This window comes from Phoenix dactylifera, unplaced genomic scaffold (assembly GCF_009389715.1).
Source record: "Phoenix dactylifera cultivar Barhee BC4 unplaced genomic scaffold, palm_55x_up_171113_PBpolish2nd_filt_p 000629F, whole genome shotgun sequence".
NCBI lineage: Eukaryota > Viridiplantae > Streptophyta > Magnoliopsida > Arecales > Arecaceae > Phoenix > Phoenix dactylifera.
In genome coordinates this window covers 85,777-98,863 of record NW_024068022.1, presented here as the reverse complement: position 1 = coordinate 98,863, position 13,087 = coordinate 85,777, and positions in this window count along the sequence as shown.

Genomic DNA, 13,087 nt, shown 5'->3' with positions numbered 1-13,087 from the left:
ACCCTCCGATGTTGATCCACACAGGAATGGGTTCAAGACTCTAGCTCCACCAAAACTTGATTCTAATTGTTCAATCCTTCCAAAGGATTTAATTGGCTGATTTTCCTTCACTTCCTTCTTCCTTTCTACCTCTAAAACATTCACTAGCCTTTTTGTCCTAAAGAAGACCCTCTTGTCTTGGGTTAGGACAAAAGAGAGAGGCTTGTAAGAAAGAAGGGATAAGGGAGAGAGAAGGAGAGGCTTTTTCTTGGATGATCTTTAGAACCCCAAGGCACCTCCTTATTTATAAGAGATGGAGGGATGCATCATAAGGGGATGCATCCCATCCACACACCTCATCATGATGAGGCATGTGCCAAGAGATGCATCCCATCATGATGGGGTGCTAAGGAGAAGGGTGTATCAACTTCTTTCTCACATCTCCCTCTTAAATATTGATGATCCAAGGGCCCAAATGCAGTGAACCAAAGCCAATGGTCCAGATCTAGGCGCCATCTAATGGTCCAGATCAGGGCATCATCATCCAGGGTGCCATCCAATGGTCCAGAAGCAAGATGCCATCACCGATGGTCCAGATTCAGGCGCTGAGCAATGGTCCAGATCTTTCATCCAGAGAGCCATCCAGTGGTCCAGATTCAGGCGCTGAGCAACGGTCCAGATCTTTCATCCAGAGAGCCATCCAGTGGTTCAGATTCAGGCGCTGATCAATGGTCCAGATCCTTCATCCAGAGAGCCATCCAATGGTCCAGATGAAGGCGCCAACCAGTGGACCAGATCCTTCATCCAGGAAGCGATCCAATGGTCCAGAAGTGAAGGCCCTATCAAACCCAATCCAATTGGGTTTAACCAACTTAAAGAAAACATTAAACCTAATCAAATCAGGTCTAATTAAAGCCAAATGGGTTTCAACTCTTGGCTAACCCATATTAGGTCATGATCTAATCATATTAGATCAACCTAATCTAAGAATCATATTCGAATTTAATTTGAATCAGGAGCTAGGGTTTGCAACACGTGCTAGCATGTTCATCTTGCAAACATGATCTAATCCAATTAGACCCTTGATCAATTCCCTTGTGTGTGACCCATTGGGTTCCTTATCTTAGCCAGCAGTAGGTACAGGTGCAAGTTGACCTAACCTGATTAGAATACCTCTAATCCAATTTAGGTTCAATTTAGTGCTAAACCTGACTTAGCAATCAGAACCTTTCTGATGCTTTGATATAATCAAACTCTTTGATCCGATCAACCCACAAGACATGATTGACGTCTAGCAACGTATCATGTCTACCCGGAAGATGAGGAATGTATTGGACAAATCCAAACATACCCTTCAGTGGAAAGTTACTGTGCAATTCAATCCCTCAGTCATACTACATCCTGAATAAGTGCTCGAGTATGGATGAATATCAAACTCAATCACTTATTCATGTCTCTCTCAATCTTTTATATGATAATTCAAACAATGAAACATTAGAAACTCTTTCTAATATTCATTTTGCTTTGATCAAAGGCTTCTTGAATCATCATAAGATTAGAGTAAGTAGGATGTTACCTTCTCTTACTAGAAGTGACTGATTCCTTGTTGACCTACTCACAACCTTCGTACAAAATCCACCATATCCAGAATACCCCGTACACAACGCAATGTCGTGAATGAGGGTAAACCAAAACATAGCTTCAAGTGCACAAGGTACCATGGTGATCTCAGGTCTAAGGATCACTTGCACAACTCCCACTATGAGAACCATCTTTTGATAATTAAATAAGAATCCATAAGATGTTCTCATGGCTGGTCATTTCAGTGAACTCATTCCTCTAATGAGCACCCATATCTTTGTATTAGTGTCTCACATAAGTGATTGTGAGATCAATCACCCTCTACATTGAGCATACATAAGATGTGCCAGTCTTTCCGGTAATATTGATCCCCGACTCAATATACCAATTTGACTGGGAATATTCTAAATTAGGATTTTAGGATTTTAGGTCTCACTGGTATGATCTCATCATAACCCTAAAACCAATGTCCTAATTTATAGGGTTCATCATCCAATAATAAAATAGATAAGCAGCAAATGATGAAACACAATGCCTTTATTGATATATATCGAGTGTCAAAGTACATGATTTGGAGGATTACAAAGAGAAACCCATCAAATGATTGGCTTATAGGGCATCTACTCTTTCAATCTCCCACTTGCACTAAAGCCAATCGCCCTTATATTTTAACCCCATACAATCGAGGTGACGATTGAATTGCTGCTGTGGTAGAGCTTTAGTAAATGGGTCTGCTATATTGTTCTTTGTGTCTACTCGTTCAATCTTGACGTCTTGTCTTTCGATTATCTCTCGAACAAGGTGGAAGCGTCTCAAAATGTGCTTGGATCTATGATGAGACCTTGGTTCCTTAGCCTGTGCAACTGCTCCAGTGTTATCGCAATAAACTGGGACTGGTCCGGCAATCTCAGGAACTACACCCAGCTCTGTGATGAACTTCTTCATCCAGACTGCTTCCTTAGCAGCTTCACTAACAGCTATGTATTCTGCCTCAGTAGTTGAGTCAGCTACAGTTTGCTGTTTGGAACTTTTCCAACTCACAGCTCCACCATTCAAAGTGAAGATATATCCAGAGATTGACTTGCTATCATCTGGATCAGATTGAAAGCTAGAATCTGAATACTAATATAAGCAGACCAATCAAAGTGAAGATGCCATTTTTGTAGAATTAATCTATAATTACAAAGAACACTAATATAAGCAGACCAATCATGATGACATGTATTCAATCAGACAAGGACTTTATCAAATTGTTACTCCCACTATTTTTATCGAATATCATAACCCTCAAGTATGATGAACGAGAAAATACTAATTTTCTTAGTGGGGTTGAGATCCAAATTCCTTATAAAAGACCTTGTGGGAATCACAACAAGCCCTTATAAGTTCAAAGGTAGGAAACTCTTTCCAATTGCATCCCATGCAATTTCCAACTTTACTCTGTCCTCTAGCACACATATAGTCTTGTGGGAATCACAACAAACTATTGTGTCTAGTTAAGTCAAACCCTTCATTTTTATACAGTCATATTTGAATAATGCTGCCCTTGTGGGAATCACAACAAGGCAACATATTAAAATATGCCATATGCATCATATGCACCAAGATATTACAATATCAATCCCTAATACTAGCCTTGTGGGAAATCACAACAAGCTAGCGTAGATATTGACATAATAATATCTAAGCATGAAGGAAGGACCTTTATAGTGTTATATCAGCAACTAGCTTTTTCATGGAGGTCAATCAAATAGTTGGCCAGGTAAGCAGATGGGAGGCTCTCCTTACTTAGTAAGGTCCTAATTAAATAACCACCTGTAGCCACTTTCCTAGACACCAACTTAGTCAATTGATTCAGAATGGCTCAGCATAAAGCAATTAACACTACACTTAATTATGAATTTAGTGAGGGCGTTCAAATAGTAGTATCTTACTAACATTAAGCTCAACCATAAAGGACAATCAAATAATTGGCCAGAAAAGCAGGTGGGAGGCACCCTCACTCAGAGAGTGAGGTCCTAATTAAGTAACCACCTGTGGCTTCCTTCCTAGACACCAACTGAGTCGATTGTTCCAGAATGGGTCAGCCCAAAGTTTTCATACTACTATATTGGTCTCATTGCACATTCTATAATTTAGTACTAGCAATTATACTGTGCTACAACATGAATATAACACTATCTCATAGCATAAACTAATCATGCATACAAACAACCTAGCTATCTCGTAGCATCAAGATAATAGCATGTATTATCATTTGGTTAAACTGATTAAGGGTGGCTCTGATACCACTGTTAGGGTTTCCCAGTGTCCTAGGGCGCAGCGGAAGATACGGAATTATAAAATTTTCTTATAAAACCCATTATATGAAACCCTAATAAGCCAAGATCGCCTTAATAGTATAACCAAATAATGTAAAAAATATAATCTTGGTATAGAAGAATACCTATCACGCTATATCCAATATATCTGAAGATGTCCTAAGGTGCCCAAATGTTCACCCTCCGATGTTGATCCACACAGGAATGGGTTCAAGACTCTAGCTCCACCAAAACTTGATTCTAATTGTTCAATCCTTCCAAAGGATTTAATTGGCTGATTTTCCTTCACTTCCTTCTTCCTTTCTACCTCTAAAACATTCACTAGCCTTTTTGTCCTAAAGAAGACCCTCTTGTCTTGGGTTAGGACAAAAGAGAGAGGCTTGTAAGAAAAGAAGGGATAAGGGAGAGAGAAGGAGAGGCTTTTTTCTTGGATGATCTTTAGAACCCCAAGGCACCTCCTTATTTATAAGAGATGGAGGGATGCATCATAAAGGGTTGCATCCCATCCACACACCTCATCATGATGAGGCATGTGCCAAGAGATGCATCCCATCATGATGGGGTGCTAAGGAGAAGGGTGTATCAACTTCTTTCTCACATCTTCCTCTTAAATCCTGATGATCCAAGAGCCCAAATGCAGTGAACCAAAGCCAATGGTCCAGATCTAGGCGCCATCTAATGGTCCAGATCAGGGCATCATCATCCAGAGTGCCATCCAATGGTCCAGAAGCAAGATGCCATCACCGATGGTCCAGATTCAGGCGTTGAGCAACGGTCCAGATCTTTCATCCAGAGAGCCATCCAGTGGTCCAGATTCAGGCGCTGAGCAACGGTCCAGATCTTTCATCCAGAGAGCTATCCAGTGGTCCAGATTCAGGCGCTGATCAATGGTCCAGATCCTTCATCCAGAAAGCCATCCAATGGTCCAGATGAAGGCGCCAACCAGTGGACCAGATCCTTCATCCAGGAACCGATCCAATGATCCAGAAGTGAAGGCCCTATCAAACCCAATCCAATTGGATTTAACCAACTTAAAGAAAATATTAAACCTAATCAAATCAGGTCTAATTAAAGCCAAATGGGTTTCAACTCTTGGCTAACCCATATTAGGTCATGATCTAATCATATTAGATCAACTTAATCTAAGAATCATATTCGAATTTAATTTGAATCAGGAGCTAGGGTTTGCAACACGTGCTAGCATGTTCATCTTGCAAACATGATCTAATCCAATTAGACCCTTGATCAATTTCCTTGTGTGTGACCCATTGGGTTCCTTATCTTAGCCAGCAGTAGGTGCAGGTGCAAGTTGACCTAACCTGATTAGAATACCTCTAATCCAATTTAGGTTCAATTTAGTGCTAAACCTGACTTAGCAATCAGAACCTTTCTGATGCTTTGATATAATCAAACTCTTTGATCCGATCAACCCACAAGACATGATTGACGTCTAGCAACGTATCATGTCTACCCGGAAGATGAGGAATGTATTGGACAAATCCAAACATACCCTTCAGTAGAAAGTTACTGTGCAATTCAATCCCTCAGTCATACTACATCCTGAATAAGTGCTCGAGTATGGATCAATATCAAACTCAATCACTTATTCATGTCTCTCTCAATCTTTTATATGATAATTCAAACAATGAAACATTAGAAACTCTTTCTAATATTCATTTTGCTTTGATCAAAGGCTTCTTGAATCATTATAAGATTAGAGTAAGTAGGATGTTACCTTCTCTTACTAGAAGTGACTGATTCCTTGTTGACCTACTCACAACCTTCGTACAAAATCCACCATATCCAGAATACCCCGTACACAACGCAATGTCGTGAATGAGGGTAAACCAAACATAGCTTCAAGTGCACAAGGTACCATGGTGATCTCAGGTCTAAGGATCACTTGCACAACTCGCACTATGAGAACCATCTTTTGATAATTAAATAAGAATCCATAAGATGTTCTCATGGCTGATCATTTCAGTGAACTCATTCCTCTAATGAGCACCCACATCTTTGTATTAGTGTCTCACACAAGTGATTGTGAGATCAATCACCCTCTACATTGAGCATACATAAGATGTGCCAGTCTTTTCGGTAATATTGATCTCCGACTCAATATACCAATTTGACTGGGAATATTCTAAATTAGGATTTTAGGATTTTAGGTCTCACTGGTATGATCTCATCATTACCCTAAACCAATGTCCTAATTTATGGGGTTCATCATCCAATAATAAAATAGATAAGCAGCAGATGATGAAACACAATGCCTTTATTGATATATATCGAGTGTCAAAGTACATGATTTGGAGGATTACAAAGAGAAAGCCATCAAATGATTGGCTTATAGGGCATCTACTCTTTCAGATGGGAGTGTCTTGGAGGATGTGGAACATCAACGCTAGGTCTCTCTCTGAAATGAAGTCAAACCTACTAGTTTTGAGAAAGAGAGTCCTAGAAATGATACTTAGGAGAAGCCGCATTTCAGCCGAAAGCTGATTTGCGAACACCTCCTCTATGGGGGATAGAGGTGGACTCCCTAAGATGGCCGTAAGGGCCTCTGTCCTATCTGAGGGGTGTGTGGGAACGATCCCCTCACTGGAGAGATGGAGGACTCGAGCAATGAAGTCCTCGGAAATGAAAACTGGGGCACCCACTACAGTCCCCTGGATACCGGCGCTATCCGTGCGATAGTACCGTAAAATTTCCTAACTAACCCTGGATAGGTAGGGAGGTCAAGAGAACATAAAAACTCTAAGCCCTCGGCCCTAAGGTGATGCCCTAGGTTGAACCCTTCCCAGGAGAGGAAGTCAAAGTTGACTTGCCTCTCGGTAGAGACAACCTTCCCGGCGCATAAGCGCGAGGGAACCGGCCTAGGCGGGGAAGGAACCGGAGGTGGTGGCCTCGTGGGTTCGTTCCGAGCCTTGGACCGTCGCTCGGCCCCACTCGCGGAGAAGGGTCTCTTTCGGTTTGGGACAACGACTTTCCTAGGCATTTTTGACCTAAACACAGGGAAAGGACAAGAAAAATGGAGGAAACACCGAGGAAAGAGCCTAGAATGGGTCGGAGACGAGGTCGGAGACGACTCTAGGGCTTTTGAACAGTGGCAGCTGAAAATAGAAGTGAAGTGAAAAACATTCCGCTTAGGGTTAAAAGTCGGATTTCCGACCTCGAGTCGACTCTGGTAAGTCACGAGTCGACTTGCCCACGAGCCGACTCTAAAATCTATTCGAGTCGACTCGAACTCTCGCACATAACCAAAAATCTCTTTATTTCCGTGCCAAAGGAGAGAGTTATGGAACTATCTCAAGTTCTGATTTAATGAACATAGATAAGAGGTCCTATGTCCAACATAAACTAATCATCAAAATCAATGAATTAGAGGAGAGTATTACTAGAATGGATCAATCACTCCTAACCCTCTTCTAAGTAAACAAAATCGATCTTCACTCAAAGGTTTAGTGAAGATATCAACAAGTTGATCATCAGTACAAACAAACTGAAGTATCACATCACCATTCAGAACATGATCTCTTATGAAGTGATGTCTTATCTCAATGTGTTTAGTTCTTGAATGTTGAATTGAATTTTTAGTTAGATTAATGGCACTTGTGTTATCACAATAAACTGGAACTGGTCCAGCAATCTCAGGAACTACTCCTAACTCAGAGATGAACTTCTTCATCCAGATAGCTTCCTTAGCGGCTTCACTTACAGCAATGTATTCTGTCTCAGTAGTTGAGTCAGCTACAGTTTGCTATTTGGAACTCTTCCAGCTCATCGCACCACCATTTAGGGTAAAGACATACCCTGAAGTGGACTTGCTATCATCTGGGTCTGACTGAAAACTAGAATCAGAAAATCCTTCTAGTTTCAACTCAGATCCTCCATAAACTAGAAAAATATCTTTAGTTCTTCTCAAGTACTTAAGAATATTTTTCACAGCTATCCAATGATCCTCTCCTGGATCAGCCTGAAATCTGCTTGTTATGCCTAAGGCATAAGCAACATCTGGCCTAGTACATAGCATAGCATACATAATCGATCCTACTGCCGAAGCATAGGGAATAGAATTCATTCTATTTCTCTCTTCAGATGTTTTAGAAGACATCTTCTTAGAGAGACGTATGCCATGATTCATAGGCAAGTAACCTCTTTTACTTCCTTCCATGCTGAATCTTTTCAGCACATGATCTATGTACCTAGACTGGGACAAGCCTAGCATCCTTTTAGATCTATCCCTATAGATCTTTATACCAAGTATATAGGATGCTTCTCCCAAGTCTTTCATGGAAAAGCTTTTTGATAGCCAAGTCTTGACCGATTGTAACATTGGAATATCATTTCCAATGATCAGTATGTCATCTACATACAATATTAAGAAGACAATGGCACTCCCACTAGTCTTCTTGTACACACATGGTTCATCCACATTTTTAATAAAACCAAACTCTTTGACTGTTGTATCAAAACGGATGTTCCAACTCCTCGATGCTTGCTTTAATCCATAAATGGATCTCTTAAGCTTGCATACTTGATTTGCTCTCTTACTTGAGACAAATCCTTCTGGCTGTGTCTGAAGGATTTTAGCATGTTATAATGCGCAGCGGAAGTTAGGAATTTTAAAAATTTCTTGATAAAGTTCCTTAACATAAAACCCTTATAAGCCAAGATCACCTTAATGAAAGCAATCAAATAATATAATATAAATGCAGAAATAGAAGAATACCTCTAACGCTAATCCAATATGCAGAATTTCCACTAGGTGCCCAAGTGTTCACCCTCCAACGTTGATCCACACGAAAATTTGATTTAAGTCTTAAGCTCCAAAGACTTTGATCCTTAATGTAGAATTCTTAAAGAACTCTAATGGCTTGCTTTCCTTTCTTTCTATTTTTCTTTAACCTTCTAAAATCACTTCTAATCCTTTTGTCCTAAAGAAGACTACCTTGTCTTGGCTTAGGACACACTAGAAGCAATGCTAGAAAGAAAGAAAACTAATGTAAGAAAGAAAGAAGAGAGGAGTGGGGTGGAGTTGGAATGATGAAACCCATGGAGTGCTAGCCTATTTATAATAGGTGTAGGGATGCATCTCCAAGGGATGCATCCCATCCACACATCCTTTCATGAAAGGACATCATCTAAGGGCCATATCAAATAAGAGGAGGTGCAGATCAAGTGAAGAGGTGTATCAAATGATATGTCCTTTCATGTGGTGCCATATTTTGACCAAGTCAACATCACATGCTAATCACATGTCCATCAGGCCTCACCTCTTGATCTTTCATGATGATGATCCAAGGGCTCCAATGCAAGGCGCCATTCACTTGACCCATTATGTTTTCATCCAATGGTGGGATTAAGATCCAATGGTCAATTATGGTAGCCATCCTCTAACCCAATCCAATTGGGTTAAACCAACTCTCCATTATGTCTTCATCCAACGGTAGATCAAGATCTAACGGTCTAGATTGAATGATTTATTAAATCTAATCCAATTAGACTCAAACCAAGCCAATTAGGTGCCAACTCTTGGCTAACCCATATTAGAATATGATTTAATCAAATTAGATCAATTAAGAATCCGATTCGAATCCAATTCGAATCAGATTCGAATCCAATTCGAATTAGGAGCTAAGGTTTGCAACACCTGCTAGGATGTTTATCTTGCAAACATGATCTAATCCAATTAGACCCTTGATAAGTTTTCTTGTGTGTGACCCATTGGGTTCCATACTTAGCCAGCAATAGGTGTGAGTGCGAGTTGACCCAACTTGATTAGAACTCTTCTAATCGATTTAAGTCCAAACTGCGCGAACCCGAACTTAACAATTAGAATCCTTTCTAATTGGTGATCGAATTAACTCTTTAATTTGATCAAACCTATAAAACAAGATTGACGTCTAGCAACGTGTCATGTCTACCCGGAAAATATGGAATTTGGTAGAAATACCAAAAATACCCTTCAGTGGCAAGTTACCATGCAATTCAATCCTTTAATCAAACTGCATCCCAAATATGCATATGAGTATGAATATATGTCAAACTCAATTTTATATTCATATTTTTCTCAATCTTTTAATGATAATTCAAATAATGAAACATTAGAAACTCTTTCTAATTTTCATTCTACTTTGATCAAAGGTTTCCTGAATTATCATATGATTAGAATAAATAGGATGCTATCTTCTCTTACTAGAAGTGATTAATTCCTTGTTGACCTACTCATAATCTTCGTACACAATTCACCATATCCAGAAGACCTCGTACATAACTTATTGTCATGAATGAGTGTAAACCAAAATATGGGTTCATGTGCACAAGATACCATGGTGATCTCAGGTCATAGGATCAGTTGCACAACTCCCACTAAGAGAATCATCTTTTGACATGTAAGTAAGACTTCATAAGATTTCTCTTTGTAGGTCAATTCAGTGAACTCATTCCTCTAATGAGCACCCACATCTTTGTATTAGTGTCTCCACACAAATGATTGTGAGATCAATCATCCTCTGCATCGAGCATACATAAGACATGCCAGTCTTTCTGGTAATCATTGATCCCCGACTCAATGTACCAATGACTGGGAATATTTAAGATTAGGATTTTAGGATTTTAAGTCTCACTAGTATGATCTCATCATAGTCTTAAAACCATTGCCCTAAACTAAGGAGTTTATCATAAATATAATCAACAGCATATGATAAAACATAACGCCTTTATTCATATTTAAATGTCATGTACATGATTTGGACAAATCAAAAGAAAAAACCTTTCGCAATACATATTGCGATTGGCTTGTAGGGCATCTACTCTTTCAATCTCCCACTTGCACTAAAGCCAATCGCTCTTATATTTTATTCCCATACAATCGAGGTGGCGATCGAACTGCTGTTGTGGTAGAGCTTTAGTGAACGGGTCTGCTAAGTTGTTCTTTGTGTCTACTCGTTCAATGACTATGTCTTATCTCTCGACGATCTCTCGAACGAGGTGGAAGCGTCTTAGAATGTGCTTGGATTTGTGATGAGATCTTGGTTCCTTTGCTTGAGCAACAGCTCCAGTGTTGTCACAATAAACTGAAACTGGTCCAGCAATCTCAGGAACTACTCCCAACTCAGCGATGAACTTCTTCATCCAGACAGCTTCCTTAGCGGCTTCACTTACAGCGATGTATTCTGCCTCAGTAGTTGAGTCAGCTACAGTTTGCTGCTTGGAACTCTTCCAGCTCACTGCACCACCATTTAGGGTAAAGACATACCCTGAAGTGGACTTGCTATCATCTGGATCTGATTGAAAACTAGAATCAGAAAATCCTTCTAGTTTCAACTTAGATCCTCCATAAACTAGAAAAATATCTTTAGTCCTTCTTAAGTACTTAAGAATATTTTTCACAGCTATCCAATGATTTTCTCCTGGATCAGCCTGGAATCTGCTTGTTATGCCTAAGGCATAAGCAACATCAGGCCTAGTACATAGCATAGCATACATAATTGATCCTACTGCCGAAGCATAGGGAATAGAATTCATTCTATTCCTCTCTTCAGATGTCTTAGGAGACATCTTCTTAGAGATACGTATGCCATGACTCATAGGTAAGTAACCTCTTTTACTTCCTTCCATGCTGAATCTTTTTAGCACACGATCTATGTACTAAGACTGGGACAAGCCTAGCATCCTTTTAGATCTATCTCTATAGATCTTTATACCAAGTATATAGGATGCTTCTCCCAAGTCTTTCATGGAAAAGCTTTTTGATAGCCAAGTCTTGACCGATTGTAACATTGGAATATCATTTCCAATGATTAGTATGTCATCTACATACAATATTAAGAAGACAACGGCACTCCCACTAGTCTTCTTGTACACACATGGTTCATCCACATTTTTGATAAAACCAAACTCTTTGACTGTTGTATCAAAACGGATGTTCCAACTCCTCGATGCTTGCTTTAATCCATAAATGGATCTCTTAAGCTTGCATACTTGATTTGCTCTCCCACTTGAGACAAATCCTTCTGGCTGTGTCATGTAAACCTCTTCCTCAAGATAACCATTAAGGAAGGCGGTTTTGACATCCATCTGCCAAATTTCATAATCATAGTATGCAGCTATTGCAAGCAAAATCCGAATAGATTTAAGCATGGCAACTGGTGAAAAAGTTTCATCATAGTCAATTCCTTGCTTTTGCCTGAAACCTTTTGCCACCAATCTAGCCTTGTAGGTTTCTACTTGGCCATCTGCTCCAATCTTCTTCTTATAGACCCATTTGCAACCTATAGGGTTAACACCTTCTGGTGCATCAACCAAAGTCCATACTTGGTTGGTATACATAGAGTCTATTTCGGATTTCATAGCTTCTAACCATTTGTTAGAGTCATTACTCATGATAGCTTCCGAATAGGTCAGAGGATCATCATTTTCGATGATGTGGGCTTCATCATTCTCAATGATAAACCCATACCTCTTAGGTGCATTTCGCACTCTATCTGACCTTTGGAGAGGAGATGTGTGTTGTGGTTGTACTTCATCAATGGGTACATTTGGTTGAAGAATTTCTTGTGTTTCTATTTGTAGGTCTTGAACTTCATTAAGTTCAATTCTTCTTTCACTGCCCTTTTCTAAGATAAACTCTTTTTCTAAGAAAGTGGCATGCCTACTAACAAATACCTTTTGTTCAGTAGGGTGATAGAAGAGATATCCAATACTTTCTTTGGAATAACCTATAAATGTACATTTATCTGATCTAGCACTTAGCTTATGTCCAAAATTTCTTTTGACATATGCTTGGCAGCCCCATATTTTAAAATATTTAAGATTGGGCTTTCTACCTCTCCATATCTCATATGGAGTACTAGATACAGATTTTGAAGGTATCCTGTTTAGCACATATGTAGCAGTTTCTAAGGCATAACCCCAGAAGGAAATAGGAAGATCTGTAAAGCACATCATGGATCTTACCATATCTAATAGAGTACGATTCCTCCGTTCAGCTACACCATTTAGTTGTGGCGTATACGGAGGTGTCCATTCAGAGAGAATGCCCTTTTCTTTAAGATGATTTAAAAATTCACTAGAAAGGTATTCACCTCCTCGATCAGATCGAAGGATTTTAATACACTTTCCGGTTTGTTTTTCAACCATACTTTGATACTCTTTAAACTTATCAAAGGCTTCGTATTTATGTTTCATAAGATACACAAATC